At 37.1% G+C, this 20471-nt stretch overlaps 1 protein-coding gene across 3 annotated transcripts in view; it reads right to left on the bottom strand.

Moving 5' to 3' along the window:
• The window catches only part of Adk (adenosine kinase), a 409106-nt gene that overhangs the window by 264793 nt on the left and 123842 nt on the right, over positions 1-20471 (bottom strand). The gene's annotated exons all lie outside the window — the stretch shown is intronic.

The raw sequence follows: 20471 nt of genomic DNA, 5'->3' as shown, positions 1-20471 counted from the left end.
ATAATACATACCAAGTCACTGAACCATCTATATAAACCATTTAAGTGCATGACAATAGGAGATACATTAAATTATCACCCTGTCATAGAATAGATTCTTAAACTCCTGAAAAGAATCAGATCTGTTTTGATATGAAACAATATCCAAAACATATTATTCAACTGGGGGGAAAGTGACCAAACTGTAAATAAATAATGCTAATAAATATAAAGAATAATAGACAATCCATCACTTTTAAAGACTATTTTTGGAAAGTTATATAAGAAACTTATTAAAGGGTACTAGCAGTTTAAATGAGAATGTCCGCCATGGACACCAAAATCATGTACTCTAATCCTCTGGAACTGTAGGCCCAAATAAACTTTTCTATAAGTTGTCTGGGCCAAGGTGTTTAATCACAGCACAGAAAAGTAACTAACACTGGGACTCACATCTAATAGCAAAGTAACTAACACAGGGCTTACATCTAATAGAAAAGTAACTAACACTAGGACTCACATCTAATAGAAAAGTAACTAACACAGGGCTTACATCTAATAGAAAAGTAACTAACACAAGGCTCACATCTAATAGAAAAGTACACTAATACAAGGGTTCACATCTAATAGAAAAGTAACTAGTACAAGGGTTCACATCTAATAGAAAAGTAACTAGTACAAGGGTTCACATCTAATAGAAAAGTAACTAACACAGGACTCACATCTAATAGAAAAGTAACACAGGACTCACATCTAATAGAAAAGTAACTAACACAGGACTCACATCTAATAGAAAAGTAACTAACACAGGGGCTCAAATCTAACGAAAGGTAAATAAAGTTGTTATAGGGATTTTGTAAATTGTGAATTTCTCTTTATACACATTATTAGTCACCTGTCATTGTAAAACACTCTGGTTGAAAACAAGACACATGGTTTTTGTGGTATAACAATCTGCTGGTGACTCAGTGGAACAGTTATAGTTTAACTTACTTCTCTAGGCCAGTAAGCTGGCACGGACTCCAACTACCTACAAGTTTTACTGCAGCTGGTTCATTCATGCTCCCTGGCATGTTGTTGTTGATTACTAGTGGACGGCTCTACTCTTCCACCCAAGGATCTCTTCACAGGCTGAATGAGAGCCCTTGTGACATATGAGCTGACTTCTTCATTACCCATGTTCCAAAATAACAATGTGAGAACAACAATGGCTTCCAGCAATAGCACACAATCTTTGCTACACATTTTCCTTGCTAGGAGTCATAAAGCCTATCCAGTATTCATGAACTGTAGTCTCCATCTTATAAAAAGACACATCAGACAACTTATTTCAAATGTTCACAATACACTTTAGAATACATAAATAAAAGTTTTATAAAATTAGATTCAAAGATTCTGTAGAATTTTATTTTTTGACTTGTATTAGAGATGAACATTTGTACAGAGTATGTTAAAGAATAGCAGATCTTTATTTATAAATTGACAACATACACCTCAATCTAAGATCAACCTTTATGGACATCTAAAATGAAACCATGCTATGTGATTTGGAAAATGGAACACATAGCACTATGATACCAGAATACTATGATTCTTTCAAAGTAAGTAGAGTATCAACTTAAGGAATGACAAATTACTGTTTCATAATGTTTCTTTTCTTTTTTAATTTTTTTGGTTTTGGTTTTTTAAAACAGAGTCTCACTCTTAGACCAGGCAGGTCTGAACTCACTGTGTGGTTGAGGCCAGACTCAAACTCGAAATTATTTTCCTCCATCAGCCTCAGAGATGGTGAGATTATAAGAGTGAACCGCAATTCCTGGGTAAAATACTCCATGATGACCAACTTAGAGCTGCGATAAGACTAGCTTCCTCAAGTTCAATTCAAAATGCACCACACATAAACATTTAAAAAAACTGTAGAACTTAAACTACAAACTAATGATGATGGTGAAGATGAAATCTAACATCTTTTATAACAGTGTGTCCATGAACCATACGAGAACTACAATTACACAGAATTTATGTCTTCACTTCACTTTACAATATACACAAAAAAAAGAAAGAAAAAGAAAACTAATGCACAAGAAAGGCAAGAAAATGGCACAAAGTCATATGCAGCACGTAAGATGTTTCCTAAACACCTCAAAAGACATGGTTATCAGAACCACGCATAAAAAGCCGAAGACTCCTGTGCTCAGTTCGTGTTCCATGTTTGAAATATTACTCATACATTATTTTCCAGATGTTGAATTTGGTAAACTATATGACACAGCCGTCTTGTAAAACACAAAGCAAAATGTCTTCCTTAAAAACACATTTAAAATACAAGACATTATGTAATCACAAACTCACATATACTACAAAATCGAATAACAGATAATTCTGAATGTGAAGTTGAAGTCACCTTCAACTCCTTAGATGGCATGTTGAATAAACTGTACAAGAGCCCAACAGCAAAATGGCTTCTCTACGTAGAGTGATGCTTCTTCCAAAGCCAGAGAGTCTCTGTGAGTATGAGGCCATCCTAGGCTGTGGAGGGAGTTCCAGACCAGTCAAGGCTACAGAGAGAGAAGCTATCACAATAGCAACAACAAAAATAATGATTTTTTTTTTTTAAAATAAAGACTTTAAGGTTAAGGCAGGCAGAGTGGTATATGACTCTGAGTCTCGGTTACTTAGGAAATGGAGGCACGAGCGTCTCTCGAGCCCAAGTGTTTGGGGCCAGTTTAGCAATACATTAAAAACCCTGTGTCTAAAAAACATAATAATTAAATGCAATAAGTGAGTAGAACTAAGAACTGGAAATTAGATGTTTCCTTCTGAATTCTACATCTTTGGTGCTTTGTGAGCATTGTAAAAACTGAATAAAGAAAATGGCTGTACAAAAAGTAAGGTTGAGGAACATAACACAAGCCATAGAATCAAAACTTAACACTAAGAGTACCATGTAGGTTACTTCTATATTCTGACTAGATTGCTTTAAATGTTCAAGGAGTATGCTTGACAAAGTTCACTAATTCATAATCTTTGAGAACTCTGAGGCCTTTGCTGGGTCCAAATGGGCTTGACCCAGGCACCAATGAATCAGACAATCAAGTCACAAAAGCCAACCTGAGACAAAGGCTGCCAAGTTCATTATCTCATTTGTTGAGAAATCAAGATGCAGATAAGGAAGAACTGAGCAAAACAAAAAAAGCAGAATAAGGAAAAATAAAGAAAAGCAAGAAATCTGGGAAAAGTGAGAGGGACTCTTCAGACTACCAGAGATCACAAGATAGGGAAAAACTGGTCAGCTACATGTCTAGAGGCGTTTAATAAGTTTTAGGCAGAAACTGGACAAAGACTGAGATAGTCTCTATTGAGAGTGGTTGCTTCTCTGGGCATATTGTAGAATGAGTCAAATGGGGTCCACATGCTCTGTGCATAGTTCCCTGGAACAATCTAGGAGATGATCACATGCTGTTTCTGCACTCACCACTCATTTAGAAGGGTGGCTATGCATTCAAGTCCCCTTGCCCATTTTTATTTGTTCTGTTACCTGCTGATCATAGCTCCTTGGTTAATCTTGGCCAGGATAGTACTTACAACCTTGGCTGGCGTCCTGCTGGGTGTTAGCAAAACTATGACCAGTCTATAGTTTTATCATGGGCCTTTTCCATTATGGCCTCTGGGGAGCTAACTATTTCCTCATTTAGGAGGCTAAAGTTTTGGAATAGTCTCTTGCATAATACCCAAGAGACCAAACCAAAGTAGACTGCAGTCATGCATGTTACCGCAAGGCAATCTAATAGGACTATGAAATGGGCGACTTTCCAAAACCTGGGAGGTAGATGCCAGAAGATTCCAGCCACTTGAGTCAGTACAATAAGAAGGCTTCTCTGCCTTAACCCTTAAGGAATGTCAATTTGAAACAAGCAATCTTCTCCTGTTGCCTCTGTTTTCCTCCGCACTTCTGTCTATAACAACAGCCTTTCCTGATGAGCAAACCAAACAATACTTACTATATATAGAATGAAACTTTTCTTGATTGTTGAATTGCAAATATGGCTGTCCTATGCTGAAACACCATGACCAAAACCAACTTGGGAGAAAGGGGTTACTTCGTTTATTCTTCCACATAGCTGTCCATCACTGAAGGAAGTCAGGACAGACACTCAAACAGAGCAGGAACCTGGAGGCAGGAGCTGTTTGATGTAGAGGCCACCAAGAGTTACTGCTTACTGGTTTGCTTCTCATGGCTTGCTCACCCTGCTTTCTTATAGAAGCCAGGACCACCATCCCAGGGATGGCACCACCCCCAAAGGTCTGGGCCCTCCCCCACTGATCACTAATTAAGAAAATGCTCTCCAGGTTTGCATACAGCCTGACTTTGTGGAGGCATTGCCTCAATTAAGGCTTCCTCCTCTCAGATGACTATAGTGTGTGTCAAGTTGACATAAAACTAGCTAGCATAATAGCCTATCAAGACCTTTAAATTTAAGTAAGGTATCATGGCATGTGTCAACCACTTGGGAGGCTACGGGGTATAAGCCCAAGTTTCAGGATAGCCATTTGTAGTTGTCTAAATGAGAATGGTCACCATAGGCACATCTGAATATGTGGTCCCCATTGGTGGAACTGTTTGGGAAGGATTAAGAAGTATGGTCTAGTTGGTGGTGTGCCACCAGGCAGCACTGAGGCTTCAAAAACCCTCCCATCATCCCTAGTGGCTCTCTGTTTCCTGTCAATGGTTAGGATGTAAGAGTTCAGCATGCTTGCCTGCTGCCATGCTCCGTGCCATGATGGTGGTTGACTCCTGCCCTACTGAACTTGGATAAGCCAATTAAATGCTTCCTTCTGTAAGTTTCCTTGGTTATGATGGTCTATCACAACACCAGAAAAGTAACTAAGATGACAGGGCAACAGGCAAGACTATGTATTAGAAATAAACAACAAGACAAAGTCTGTAAGCTCAGTTTATTGAAATCCTATCTTTTGATCATGTAATTCTGTTGTTTCTGGTGTTTGAATTTTGAGAAAGGCTTTTGCTACACAGAAAGGCTAGCCGTGAAAGGCAAGCTTCCTATTTTTGACAACATGCCTGGGGCTTTCTATGATGCTTGCTTAGCTTAATTGCTGATTAGAAAATATAAGAAATGTAACAAAAACTACTGAATACATACCCTGGAATTAAGACTGTATTACAGAAGATAAACACTAAACTGCTTTACATTAAATTACTAGGGATTATTACCTCCTTATAAAATTATTGGTTTTGTTTTCACAAAGAAATTTAATAATTTGGAGGACATTAGATTTAAAAATAATCTGTATGTAAGCCCTATATGAAGTGTGTAACATGCAAAAGCTACATTTTTGTATGAAAAATACCCTATACACATAGGAATAGATTTATTTTTTTTTAATTTAAGCAGTAACTATCACTGAATAATAATATATATTCCAACAGTAACAGATACCAGTGTATTTCCATGGCACTGTCTAAAACAAGGTTATAATTAAGCAAATAAACTATCTGACAGTTTGGGAAAGGATTAGAGTTTTTGAACTTTGTAATGCTCAAATAATTATGATGGAACACTTTAAAGCTTAATTTACTATTTTAGATTTTTGAGAGAATTTTTTGAGATGAATAGTTAAAAAAAAAGGCTGGGATATTATGTTCATTAACAGACTATCACTACTTCACAGGCTTTTGGCTAAGATCAAACATCATGTCATGTCTATTCTTATCAGTTTAACTCACACATCATCATCAAACTGCCAGGCTTACAATTCAATCAAGACACTGCCAGGTACACTTTTCCTATGCAATGATACCACCTAAAATTTACTGAACTCTTATGCTGTTCATAATTGTGTTATTTAGTTCTAACAACACACCATGTGAAGTCAGAAACTATGTAAAACAATTGAAAGTTTGTGAGATTGACCAAAAAAAAAAGTGGTGATGTCATTAGAGGACATCTAGGCATTGTTTAGAATAGTCTTCACTGGGTTACGGGATTCTATGAAATCTACATCTTTGATTATTATTGAGCTATATTACACTCTGTATGCTTTTCAGTACTAGTAACAATCATTTGGGTCTGCACATGGCATATAAATTTTGATTAACTGAAAGGATGTTTGAAACCATTCCCTTTCTGTCTCTCATTAGAAAACAAACAGGCTTCAAAGGAAAAACAATAAAATAAAATCAGTTAAAACCAAAACAAACACAATGGAATTGGACAAATAAACAGAATGGACAGAGCCCAAGAGAAGGTACAAGACTCCGAGACCCACTTGTTTACACACTCAGGAAGCCATAGTATGTAGGCAGATGCCCTGGTGTAGAGGAGTGCAGGCCCTGTGCATGCTGCCAGGGTCTCTGAGAGTTTGTGTGTGCTTTGATCATTTTAATTCAGAGGGCCTTGTTTTCTTGGTGCCCTCCACCCCCTCTGGCTCTTACACTCTTTCTGCTTCCTTTTCTGCAGTGTTCCCTGGACCTGAGGGAGGGGATTTGGAAAAACTGCAATGAGGTGCTGAAAGGAAAGTATACTCTTTTCTGTTTGGGTGAAATGTTTTGTAAGTATCTGTTAAGTCTTTTTGGTTTCTAACATAAGTTAGCTCCAACAATTCTCTGTTTAATTATTGTCTGAATTACCTGTCTGTTGAAGCCGCCCACTTATCAGTGTGTGAGGGTTAATATGGACTAAGCTATAGTAGTGCTTCTTTACTGACTTTGGGTGCCCTTATGTTTGGTGCGTATATGTTAAGAATAGCAATGTCCTCTTGTTGGATTTTTCCTTTGAAGACTATGACGTTCTTCCCTATCTCTTCTGATTAGTTTTGGTTTAAAGTCTACTTTGTCAGATATTGAAATAACTACACCAGCTCACTTTTTGGGTCCATTTGTGTGTAATTCTTTTAATCTCAGATGATGTCTATCCTTGATGGTAAGGGATGTCTCTTGGATGCAATAGAAAGAAGGATACTGTTTTTGAATCCATTTTGTCTGTGTCTTTTTATTGGGAAATTGGATCATTGGTGTTGACAGAGATAAATGAGCAGTATTTGTTGATTCCTGGTTTTTTGTTGTGGTGTGTGTGTGTGTGTGTGTGTGTGTGTGTGTGTGTGTGTATGTGTGACGGTTGTTTGTCTTTTGATTTGCTGGTATGGGATTATTTATTCTCTGTGTTTTTTGGGGTGGGGTTAACCTCTTTGGGTTGGAGTTTTCCTTCAAGCTGGATTTGCAGATAGATAATGCTTAAATTTTATTTTATCATGGAATGTCTTATTTTCTCCATCTATTGTGATTGATAGTTTTGCTGGGTATAGCAGTCTAGACTGGCATCTTTGTCCTCTTAAGAATCTGTACAACATTGTCCAGGCTCTTCCTGGCTTTTTGAGTCCCCATTGAGAAGTTAGGTGTTATTCCAATTGGTCTGACTTCATGTGACTTGGTCTCTTTCCCTTGTAGACTTTAATGTTCTTTGTTTGTTTGTTTGTTTTCAAGACAGGGTTTCTCTGTGTAGTTTTGGTGCCTGTCCTGGATCTTGTTCTGTAGACCAGGCTGGCCTCGAACTCACAGAGATCCTCCTGGCCCTGTCTCCCGAGTGCTGGGATTAAAGGTGTGTGCCATCACCGCCCGTCAATGTTCTTTCTTTATTGTGGACATTCAGTGTTTTGATTATTATGTGCTGAGGGTACTTTCTTTCCTGGCCCAGTCTATTTGTAAGCTTCTTGTACCTTAATAGGCATGCCCTTCTTTAGGTTAGGGAAATTTTCCTCTGTGATTTTATTGAAAATATTTTCTGTACCTTTGACCTGGGTTTCTTCTCCTTCCTCTATTCCTATTATTCCTATCTTTAGGCTTTACATAGCATCCTTGATTTCCTGGATATTTTCTGCCAGGAGAGATGAAGATTTGTAGTTAGCCTACCCGATTCCCTGGCTGCAGTGACCTGCAGATTCCCAGGGATTGACAGCTAGAGTTGGGGTCTGGGATAAAGCAATGAGCTGTGGGGGAGGGAGGTTAGGAGAGAAAGACAAGTGAGGTCCACTAGAGGTGGGTGCTGAGAAGGAATGGAGGATGAGCAGGTGGTCCTCTGCAGAGCTAGGGATGAGACTAGGGAATTGGATTTGGAGGAGAGGAACACTAGGTGTAGAACTTCAGTTTTTCTTTAAAAACAGGGCAGGCAACAAGTGCTGCACAAATGAGTTGGAAAAGACTATCCTTGTTTAATCACTAACAAATGAGACTTGTCAGAAAAAAATGAGTTTAATGTTCTTTTTAAATAAGTAAAGTTTGGTTTCTGTGTTGTTATTGTCCCTTTAAAGCTTCTGAATTCAAATTCCAAAATAGAATGACAAAGATTAAGATCCACTGTTGACAAAAGGGTGTCACTTATAGTACTTCTTTCTTATTAAAGCTTTCTGCCTCGCACTGAGGCAACAGGGATACAAACTGAAATAGTATTCACATTTAATGTAACATGTTGGGGCGCAACCACAGAAAGGCTCACAAAAGGCAGATGTGTGCCTTTCTGTAAGTAGATAACTGAGAAATGTAGTTTTATACTACACAACTTTAGAATAAAAGCACAGCTGCTGAGACAGACTCAAATGTGTCTTCAGTAATCATGGTAAAACAGCCTGGGGGGAAAGCATGCAAGTTTTTAAAAGGCAAGCAGGAATTAAAAAATAAAATGGGGGAAACGGAGAAAAAAGGAGATGAAATGCTGGAGTTATTTTAGAAAGTAACAGCATTTACAAACAAAAATCTGAGAGAGGACAGCAGTTTTCATGACTTTAATTACTAAAATCTAACAACCCAATTCCACAAGGAAAAGGTCACTGAAAAAAGGAGTGTCACTTCACACTGAGCAGTTTACAACCACAAGGAGGACTCACAATTGGAAGAGTCCCTTGTATAGTTAGTAGGACACATGCTACTGAAAACTCCTGACTCCTTGGTTTGGCAGTGACAGGCACCTCCTCCTTCCTGACAGGATCTGACAGGGCTGTGTTGTATCACCATCTGCCACATCCTGCTCTGATATCTATAAATACAGTTGTGTACTGACGCGCCTAACAACTGCTCCAGGTGTAAGGCATTAGAACAGAGAATTCTCTTTGATCACTCCAATGTCATTTTTTCTTTTAAAATGTAAGTAGTCTAGACTGGCTGCAGATTCCCAGAGATGTGTCTCATAAAAAAAAAAAAAAAAAGTCAACAACCATAGGTATTTTCACTTCTGAATGCAGTTACTCAAAGGGAAAGGCTTAACAACTTGAAATATCAGTGCTATGAATTTTAGTTCAATGTCTCTATTTTATTCAAACATAACTTTGAAAACACAGTTTTTAGACACTCAATGCATATAGGGTTTAGAAAAATCTAAACTTCTCAAAACTGGAACAAACATTGGATGATAATCTGTATTAAAACAACAATAGACAGTTCTCTCAAAATTTAATTCAGACAAAACAGTCTTAATTAAAAGTAAAAGTAAAAATTTTACTACAGATTAAGTATAAAATTGGAAGCTTATCTGAGAGATAAGAAACTGGAAGATCAAAAAAAATTAGGCAGTATAAAACCAAGTCACATCGTTTTTCAACCTTTTGGCTAAGGTGTATAAGGCTAAGCCAGAAATCATTAAGACAGGCTTAAGTGTACAATAGTTCATGAAGAGACCAATCTAAGTGTTTAATCTTATGTGAAGAAAATTCAGATCCACCACTGGCAGTTGTAAATATGTGATTATGAAATAAAAGCTATAATTAGGAACATAGTGTTCATTTCTGCTACTAAAGAAAAACTGTGGAGAGAGAGCCATTTGATAGGATCTTATTCACATTTTGTAGTTTTGACAAAATGATTTCCATTATAGAGAAAGACAGAAGTATAATTTTACCCAAAGATATTTGCTTAATTAGGAAGGAAATTTTTATTACATTTAGAAAATGGTAGCTACTGAAATAACATAAAAATTCTTCTTCTTCACTACTGAATACTCATAAAAATCCACATAGCCTCTATATTGAAACTTAACAGAGAGGACCAATTTCAATGATTATATGCAGATTATATTATAATTCACAAAGAATAAGAACAGTTTAAAAATATTTAATGAATACCCAAAATGCACACAAAAATAACACCTAAAAAAAGTCAAGAAATCAATTCATATGAAGCTTAAAAGTACGTGAACTTGTGTGATAATCGAAATACCTTAGGATCAACGATCAGGCAAAAAGGTACCAAAGCATTAAGGCATATCACTAAAACCTAAAACATGGAAGAAAAGAACAAAGCTGGGCAGAATACGTCAGGTTGTTATCCCAGCGTGTGGGAGGCTGGGGCTAGGGGGATCAACCCAAGTTCAAGGCCAGCTAGGGTACCAGGTGAGGGCCTGTTTTCAAAAGGAAAGAAAAGGGCAGAGAGGGGAGTCAGAGTATCAGTGACTTAGTGGTAGAACACCTGTCAAGGTTGGGCTCCTATATTTGGTCTACAGTACCACAGAAGCAAAATGAAACAGGTCCGCATTAGAATTCATAGAGATCAGAAGGAATGGGCTGACATATAACAAAAGGTAAGTTACAACTGAATTCCTTTGAGGGTATTTGTAGAGACTGAGCCTAAAGATTTTCATTTCACCTGTTCATGTTTGTAAGCATACCAAGGCACAAAATATTACTATGAGTTAGACATTTTATTTTGAATGCTTGCATCATTTTATGTCAACATAATCATTTAAGGAAAATTTATTTACAGACACCCAAAGAAAACTGTAGTAGAAAGTAAACATCCTCCAAACAAAGCAGACACTAGAAAAGTTTGTTATTAACAGACCAGCCAGGCATGGTGGTTCACGACTTTAATCCTAGCACTCAGGAATCAGAGGTTGATAGATCTGAGTTTGAGGCCAGCCTGGTCTACCCAAGTGAGTTCCAGGCCATCCAGGGCTGTGAGGCCTTGTCTCAAAACAAACAAGTAAACACAAAACAAAAACCCCACAACAAACCACAAAAAAGGATAGTACAACAGAAATTGTTAAGAGGTCCTTCAAGCTACAATGAAAGGATACTTAACAGCAGCCAGAACCCATACTAATAATAGAGGGCCTTGGTAAAGGCAATTACATAAGCAAATATAAATTCCAACATTATGGAACATGTGGAACACAACAGCTCACAAATGTATTGGTGCATAGTTGGAAAGGAGGAGTGCTGAGGTAGGGTCTTGGTATATATTCCAGGCTGATCCTGAACCCATGATCCCTCTGCCTCAACCTCCTGAGTGCTGATCTGAATTTTAGAATACATTACAGGCTGCTGTAAGAACCTGGAGCAATTCTTCCACTGTTTCGGAGTTCCTTACTGAACGTCAGTCCTTCCTCCCTCCGCACTGCCCCTCTCCTCAGGCTCTGGGGAATCACAGTATCCCAGTCCATTCTTGTGCAGGGCTGATGGCTTGGTTCCCACAACTTAATGAGAACATGTGGTCTTTGTCTTTGTGTCTGGCTTGTTTCACTTAACCTAATGCTGCTTCAAAATCACAGAGTTTCTTTCTTTTTAGAAATGAATGGTACTCCATTGTGTAAATATATCCACTCATCCCCTGAGGGATATTTGGTTTTATTCCACATTCTGCCTAGGGTGCTGTGATAAACACAAGTGTGTAAAGGTCTTCCTAGTACAAGTTCATCTCACTGTAATTCCTTTTATATTTATAAATGACTTAAAGGGGAATTTAGGAGAGAATCACTACTAAACTATATTAATTAATCATCACAAAGTTATATATTGTATGGGCAGACAATATATGAAGATGGAATCATTAACAGTAACTAAAAAAAAGAGGATAAGTTGGAGATGTAAAGGAAAAGTGCTTGTATACTACATATTCAAGTTAGGTTGTTATAAGTTTACAAGGTTAATTCTAACTAAATGACACAGGTAAGGAAAAGGAAGAAGGGAGACAAAATAATAAACTACCGCAATTCAACTACATGTAAGCACTGTTACTGTAAGACAAAAATTAAAAAAATGGTACTTGTTAATGACTAAATTTTTTGGTATCCCCTCCATCCCTGCCAATTTACATCTATTACAAATGGCATCCAGCTTGACCTGACTGTAACCATCTTGAGCAGTGACCACTATGCTACCCCTGAGTAACTCTGGTATGCTTTCCTAGCATAGTATAAATAAACCAAATAATTTGATTGGTGTGTAGTTTTATGACTGGACCCTGGTGCCATCAAAGTCAAGAATGTGCCGACATCTTTGAAATTATCTTGACGTAAACCAGATATTTTCCCACTAAGATGAAGTGATTTTGTCCTGCCTGCTCCATAAGCCACCTTCCTCTAACCCAAGTCACAGGGGAATTTCGCTGACTTCATCGCCCATGGGTCTGTACATAAGTCCCTAGCAGCATGATAGCACGCTGTACTCTGCTTCTACATGTCTGTCTTTCTTTCCTCCCACAGTACCCTGTGTCTGGTTCTCATATGCTGGGACTGGAAGCATATTGAAGCACTAATCTCCAACACTACAGAAACTGACTGTAGATGAAGATAAGCCTTTAACAAGGTAGTTAAGTTAATGAGGCTATTATGGGCCCTAATGCAATCTGACATTAGTACCTACAGAGAGACACAGAACATAAGCATGTACAGTGACAGCCCAATGAGCAAGCAGCAACAATAGTGGCCACCTGCAGGACAAAGAGAGTCCTGAACTAGTGTGCAGAACCATGATGAGATAAGCTTACTTAAGAAAAGAAATCCCCATTGTTTAAGCGATCTTGCCTCTTAAACTGTTGACAGCCCGAGCAGAACAGGATACAACATACTTAGAAATTCATCATTCTATATTGACTTCTTCATTACTTAAATGTTACTGTTAGTAAGACAAAAAAATATAGGACCAGTTAGTAGTGGCAATAAGTAATAATGGCATAAAATAAACAAATGTGAGAAAATATTACAATATTTGCAATGCTTTTTTTGTTAAAATACATATAGCTACTTTTTTATATCATTTAACAATTTGATAAAAATTTTACACACCGTATTATATATCCTTACAATATATAATTGAAAATGTTTTAAGAGTGCAACTGCAGTTAGAGATTTTAGTATCAACCTATTATGAAAAATAAAACATCCTCTGTTTAAAAAAAATGGTGATGGAAGATTATTTAAGTTTTTATTTATTCGTGAGCAGACATATAAGAGAGATTAGTTTGCACCTCTATGGAAATAATATTTGCTAGAAAAAAATCCTACTAAGTGATTCTATACATTTTGAACTCAGGGCACAGAACATCCACTTTGTGTCTAAATGCTTGTTTCATTAAGCCATGTGTTTACCAGTCATGAACTTTGCATTTACAGATCTATCATATAGTTACTGTAGAGACTCGTATCTGTTTAAAGTGTTGAGCATAAATGATGAATGCTCACAAAATGAGACATCTACCTCACCCAGCTCCCCAAAGGCTCTCTTCAGAGAACACTGGAGAAGGAGGAAGAAGTGGAATGCCTTCTCCCACGCATGATAGCAGTTCCACACATGAACTCACAACAGCGTGATTACCTGCAGAATACATGAACATGACCTAGCCAGTCAAGACTTCATTGAGGAAGAGGGAAAGATTCAAAAGGGGTGGCCCCTCCATGAGGGAGGAAAAAATGACACTAAGGAATTAGTATGGAAGAGAAGCAAATCAGTGGGCGCAGGAAAAACAGGGTAATGAGGGGTGACGGTGATCAAATCACATTATACGCATGTATGAAAATGCCATAATCAAATCCATTATTGTAACATAAACTAATAAGAAATTTTTAAAATGAATTACCTATGACTAAAATGTCTATCAATTTAGAACACTCTGAAGTACACTGGCTGTTGTGTAAACTAAAATTTCATCCTCAAAAAATAATGCTATTTTTTTAAAGCACAGAGTTCATTAGAATTTATGGTGTCAAAATCAGAATTGAAACAAAGTTTTAGTAAAGGGGCTAATAAAATTCTATTGAATTTCAGTGCACTTTCCTGGGAAAAAAATTTAATATATAGGTTTGAAGCACTTTTATTACATAAAAATGAAGCCAATATTTTTGTTGTATGAGTTTCTGCCAGCTTCTTTATAGCCTGCTCAAATATCATCAAGCACTTCTAGAAAAACTGAAGGCAAATTTCTGCTACAACATGGTTCTTTTCTTTATAACGCTTAGTGTTTTGTCAACAGACACATTGTTTTTATCGCAAATTATTAACTCTACTGATACAAGGTCTTGATGTGTAATCCATGCTAACTGGCCTCGAACTTGTAATCCTTCTGCTTTAGCCTCTGAATTTTTATTGTATTTAACAACTGGTATTTCTAGGTCCATGTCCATAGCCAATGATATTTATATTTTTGCTAATCTTTTGGGAGCTGGGGATTGAACCCAGGGCCTTTCATATACTAGACAAACACTGTCCTATTAAGCCATTAAGGCATAATCCAAGACAAAAGGCACTCTTTTGGGGTCCTATCCATGAAGACCATTTTCTGTGTCTTTCAAGTTGAAAATTGTATTAAATGTCATTTGAAAAAGCTGAATGGAAAAATATATATTTAATGTTCAAATTAAATTCATTATTTTAAAAAAAACTGGCAAATAGAAAACATCACCAGATCACACTGAAATTGGGTGATCTGGTGAATTGGGACTGGCTAATATTGGCATGTGAAAATATTTTTTTATGGAAGTATTAACATCCTAGGTAAGAAAAATCACACTTCCTTTTCACATGTTCTCTGCTGGGAGGGTAGAGACACAGAATGTTGCTTTTTGATAAATAAAAAGTATAGGAAGGGGTTGGAGAGATGGCTCAGCAGTAGCTACTCTTCCAGAGGACCTGAGTTTGGTTCCCAGAAACCACACTGGGTGGGCTGTGAGGGCAGTGGCAAGTGCACAGATACATATGAAAAGAAATAAATCTTTAGCTGAATGTGGTGGTGTACACCTTTAAAACAGTATTTACAAAGTAAAGGCGTGTAGGCAGATCTGAGTTCCAGGACAGTTGGAGCCACACAGTGAGACCTTGTGTCAAAAAACAAACAAAAGTACAGTAACAAAGAAGTGTACAGAAACTGCCAAAGTTTGAGTTTGTATTGTCTGTCAAATAGACATGAGTCTAGATTTATATGTGAGCAATACATCAACAAATATGGGTTTATATATAATTGTGGCTTCATTAAAACCTTCAGTATGGTTAGATAAATCAAAAGAGCTTTAGGAACATTTTCTTGACATGATTTCTCAAATCAGTTTGAAGTATAACAATATGACTACTGGTACAATCAGACAGAACTGTAAGCAAGTCAACATTCCTTATCAAGAATGTTTCCATCTCTCTGGCGTCTGACAGAGAGGCTTTACAGAGCACAGCTTGCCTGAAGAAACATTCCCTTGGTTGTCCCACGGGTCATTAGAGTAAAAACTTCTGGTTCATGAATGTGACATGAGGTTGTAAATGCCTGTAGAATGATTAAGCTAATTCACTATTTCAAATAAGCCTCAGTGCGTTCTGAACACTGCTGTCTGAGAAGTACCTGTCATTTGCTTTCACAACCCTTCTGGTACCTTGGCTAACTGGTGCTTCCTTTTGTTATACTGTTCCCCTATTTTGCTGGTTTCCCTCCCAAATCCAGTTAGGTGTGAGCTACCATGAAAACACGATAGTCACCGAAGCCTTGTTTTTGGTAATGTTTGGACTTTGGTTTTGTTGAAACTGTCATGTTTATTTTTTATAATTTAAACTTGTACATAAAATGACCACAGTATTAAAAACAATTAACTATCAATATAAAGTCCATAATTTAGTGACAAACACTAACTTTCTCTTATACGAGCCTTGACTTCTAGAAAGATTTAAGCTCAACTTAAGTTTTCTCATTTATTCAACCCATGGGATATAACCAATACTGTATCAAGATCGAACAATCTAAGACTATACATTTTTTTAAGACTATATTTTATGAGGGGACAGGTATCTTAGGTCACTGTTTACTACCTAACCTGACTAACACAGATAGCAGACACTCTACAAATAGCCACTGAATACTAGAAACAGTTTCTGTTATCAGTATTTGCTGGAAAACCTGACAAACTTCCTAGAACAAGGTCCTTGTAAATCCAGCTTTTGAAGCTTATCCTAACCTCAATGAAAATGGACTTAGTTCACTAATCAGAAAAAAAGGAAAGGTAGCCAGAAACATTAGAAAAGTAAAAAGACAACGATATTCAACTCAACTGAAAGATTCAAGGAAGAAGCTAGCATTTCTAATCTGGAAGCACTCTTTATGAACAAAACATTTAAGTTTTGTAAGATAAAGAAAGTTCTTTGTTTTACTTTATTTTAATTTGATGTGCATAAAAACTAAAACAAACAAACCAACCTGTATGTATGTCTGTGTGCGAAGTGAGCACAGCATCCAGAAAAGAGTGTTAGATGCCCTGCAAGTGGTTGTGAGCTGCTGTGTGGGTGCTGGAAATTGAACCTGGGTCCTCTGCAAAAGCAGCTAGTGCTCTGAACCACGGAATCATCTCCCTCACCTCCAGATTAAGAAAATTCTTAAAGATGTAAGTTAATGTGTTTAGCTCCAGTACTTTTTAAACTATCACTTAAAAGTAGTATAATCCTTTTTTTTTTTCCTTTCTTTTTTGGAGACAGGACCTCACCATGTATCTCTGGCTGTCCCAGAACTCTCTCTGTAGACCAGGTTGGCCTCAAACCCACAGAAATCCACCTCCTCTGCCTCCCAAGTACTAGGATTAAAAGTGTGCCCAGTTAAAAGTAGTATAATCCTAAAATTCATTAAGTACTTTAATTCTCACAATTTCCATCCACTCTAGGACTTCATCTTACCTAGAGATAGAGGTAGCTATCCCCCACCCTCAAGCTGAATAAACTGTTCATAGCTTTAAAGCCACTCAAATAGCACAAACAACAAACAAACAAACAAATAAAGCCCTTCAACTTAAATCCACTTCTAATGTATTCCCAAGCTCCCAAGAACAAGCTCCCACCCCAATGCCCTAGTTTTCAAGACAGAGTTTATCTGTACAAACTTGGTTGTTCCAGAATTCACTATGAAGACTAACCTAACCTCAAACTCAGAGATCCACCTGCCTCTGTCTCCAGAGCACTGGAATTAAAGGCATGGACCACTATAGCCCAAGCCCACATTCTTGACCTGCACATGTTACGTCATTATTAAATAAATGTGTTGAAATCTTTTATAATTTATCAATTGTGATAAATTATCCATAAAACAAAATGTACTCTTTTAATCACTTTATAACTGTGCTTTTACGTAGCAATGAGTTATATTCTGAGACATGTCATGAGGTATTTCATTGTTATAAGAATATCACAGGGTACGTCCACACAAACTAAGAAGGGTAAAAAGTTGGTAGACGATACAATCTCATGACTGTAGTACCTGAGGCCCCTAAATACCCTAAGCACTGCTATGAAACACATGACTGCATATAGGTCATTAGCGTTAAGTACATTTATGTATTTTGTGCCAATGACACTGCCATCCATCTTCAGAATACTTTTCCTCTTGCAAAAAAGAAACTCTGAAAGAATTAAACAACAACTCCCCATTTGTCCTCCTCCCATTTTACTTTCTCTATGAATCAGATTACAGCAGAAACCACAAATAAGTGGAGACAAAGTGTGTGTGTGTGTGACAGTGTGACTTTATTTTACTGAACACAATAGAAGCTCTCTAGGCACCTTTTACAAGAACACTGATCCACTTATTCAGGGTCCACCTGCAGGACATTATCTAACTCTAGTTACCTCCCTAAAGGTCTCATTCCCACATGCCATTACATGGGAGAATTGGTGCTTCAAACTATGAGTATTAGGAGGATATAAACAAATCAGCATATGCAGAAATGGAACACCTGGGTCATGTGGTTAATATCAGCTTTAATTCACTGAAGAACAAGCATCCCAGTAGTGATACCATAAACATTCTCCTCCCCAGGACAAAGGGTGTCCAATTGCCCAGATCCTTGCTAATGAATTTTACTTTCCTTATTTCATTTGTTTGTTTGAATAGTGGACTTCTTAGTGGGTATAAAGTAGGCAATATAAATGATAAAAGAACAAAAAGAAAAGTCTTTGAATAGATACTAGTAGAGTTTGGGAAGGTATGAAATATTAAAGGGTCCGAGGAAGTAAGAGAATTTAATGTTAGTGTTCAGTTAACAGTTTCTAAAATCTAGGAAGTAAAAGAATAAAAAGAATCAGAGAGGTGAGGAAGATCTCTGCCATAGCCACAAGAATCTCATCCCCTGTACTCTCTGCTGAAATTCATGGTAGAGCTCTAAGCCTCAGTCTTTATAAGAAATTCAGTGAAATGAGGTCATGAGAGTGTGACATAATTAATAGAAGCAGTATTAAAGAACAAATACCAGAGATTTCTTGCTCTAAAAATACAGAGGAAAAGACAATTAGAGGACATCATAGAGGGCAGTGGTCTACAAGAGAGGAAGGAAGGTCAGGACCTTGACCATGGACTTAAGAGCCTTCAGAAATCTGAGAAAAAAAATTCTGTTATTTAATCTATTTGATCAGTGTATTTTGTCATGGTTGCCAGAACAAATTAATATAATATCCAAAATCAAAATGTAATCATTCTTTTGTGTATGTGACTTTGGGGACAGAGCCCAGGGCCTTCTGCATGCTAGCAAGCACTCTACCACTGAGCTATATAGCCCAAGGCTTTTTTCCATGTATTTAATTTTGAAAAACAAATCACACTTTATTTTGTGTATGGTGTGCATTGTGCATATGTGGAAGCCAATGAAAATTTTCAGGAAAAGATTATTTCATTCCATCATATGAATCCTGGGGACAGAATTCAGATTGTCAGGCTTGGAAGAAAGTGCCTCTCAACCACCTCATTGGGCCTAAAAAAAGAGTCGGGAGAATCTTGTGTTGTAGCCCTAACTGGCTTTGAATGTCTGCTTTTCCTGCTTCTGCCTCCTGAGTGAAGATATTACAAGAATGGGCCACCATGCAAGTGCAACACCATTTTTAGATTTTTAAAAAGTCTTCAAATATTAAACCAGAGGTACCCCAAATTACTTTAAAATTTTAAGACAATAGTTTTGCCATGTTTCCCAGGCCAGCCTCAAATTCACCATATAGCCAAGGCATGCCTTGAACTTGGGATCCTTCTATTGTGACTCCTTAGCAGCTGATATGATGGGCCTGGGCTGCTACACTGGATTTTACTTCTTTTATTATTTTATCCCGAATTCATTAGAGCTCAATCCGAATTAAACAGCAGAAGTAAGTTGACAAAGATCTTCATAAGCCATTTCAAAATAACCATCTCCAACATTAATATTTGTAGCTTTAACAATTATAACCTTTGAACTTTAGATGTAGGTAGAGTAATTCAATTGTACATTTAAATCAAGTCAGAGTTAATAAAAAGGAAAGAAAGAGGGAACTCGCTGGATTTCATTTCTCCCTTCCTTCAAGTGAATTAGAACTCAAAGAGAAAGCAGTCACCAACAAACAAACAAGAATGACCCTAGTCAATAAAAACTAAACTATGATTACAGAGTAAGACATTAAGGTAACTTTCAAATTGTAGTGATTAGCTTTTTCATATCCTTCTAAATTGGAGCTTGAAAATTAACATTAATTTTTTTTGTTTTCAAGATTTTTTTAATGTGAGTGCTCTATCTTCATGTACATATTATTGCAGAAGATGGCATTAGATCCCACTATAAATGGTTGTGTGCCACCATGTGGTTGCTGGGAACTGAACTCAGGATCTCTGGAAGAGCAGTCAGGGCTCTTAACCTTTGAGCCATCTCTCCAGCCGCTAACATTAACTCTTAACATTAGATTAGCTGTTGAATCAAACAATATTTCAAAAATTTGTTTATTCCAATACTACTGAACGAATGAATGCCTTGGATAGTTCTAAAGTATATAGATTCATATGCAAATAAAAATACATGTGCATATAAGTACATGAAACACAAGCTTAGATATTGACATTTAAATGGTTAGAAAGATGAAATATATTTGGTCAGTGGTGGTGGTTCATGCCTTTAATGTCAGCATTCAAGAGGCTAAGGGAGGCGGATCTCTAAATCTGAAGCCACTATGGCCTATAGGGTGATTTCTAGGCCTGTCAGACCTACACAGTAAGGCTCTATCACAATATAAAAAATGAAACAAAACATACAAAAAGATACATATATTTATATCCATGTACTTATATAATGAAAAATGTTAATATATTGTATTCGTTTCTATATTGTTTCTATACATCACATAAAATGAAAAACCCATAAGGTTTTGTTTGGAAATGGGGTTACACTGTTTCCCAGGCTGGCCTCACATTCATGATCCTCCTGAATCAGCGTATAAAATACCTGAGATTACAGGTGCATGCAA

The sequence above is a fragment of the Peromyscus californicus genome, unplaced genomic scaffold (genome assembly GCF_007827085.1).
Source record: "Peromyscus californicus insignis strain IS unplaced genomic scaffold, ASM782708v3 Scaffold_12__1_contigs__length_115047231, whole genome shotgun sequence".
Lineage (NCBI taxonomy): Eukaryota > Metazoa > Chordata > Mammalia > Rodentia > Cricetidae > Peromyscus > Peromyscus californicus.
Note: the sequence above shows the minus strand (reverse complement) of the source record. Positions and strands in the feature narration are given on the sequence as shown.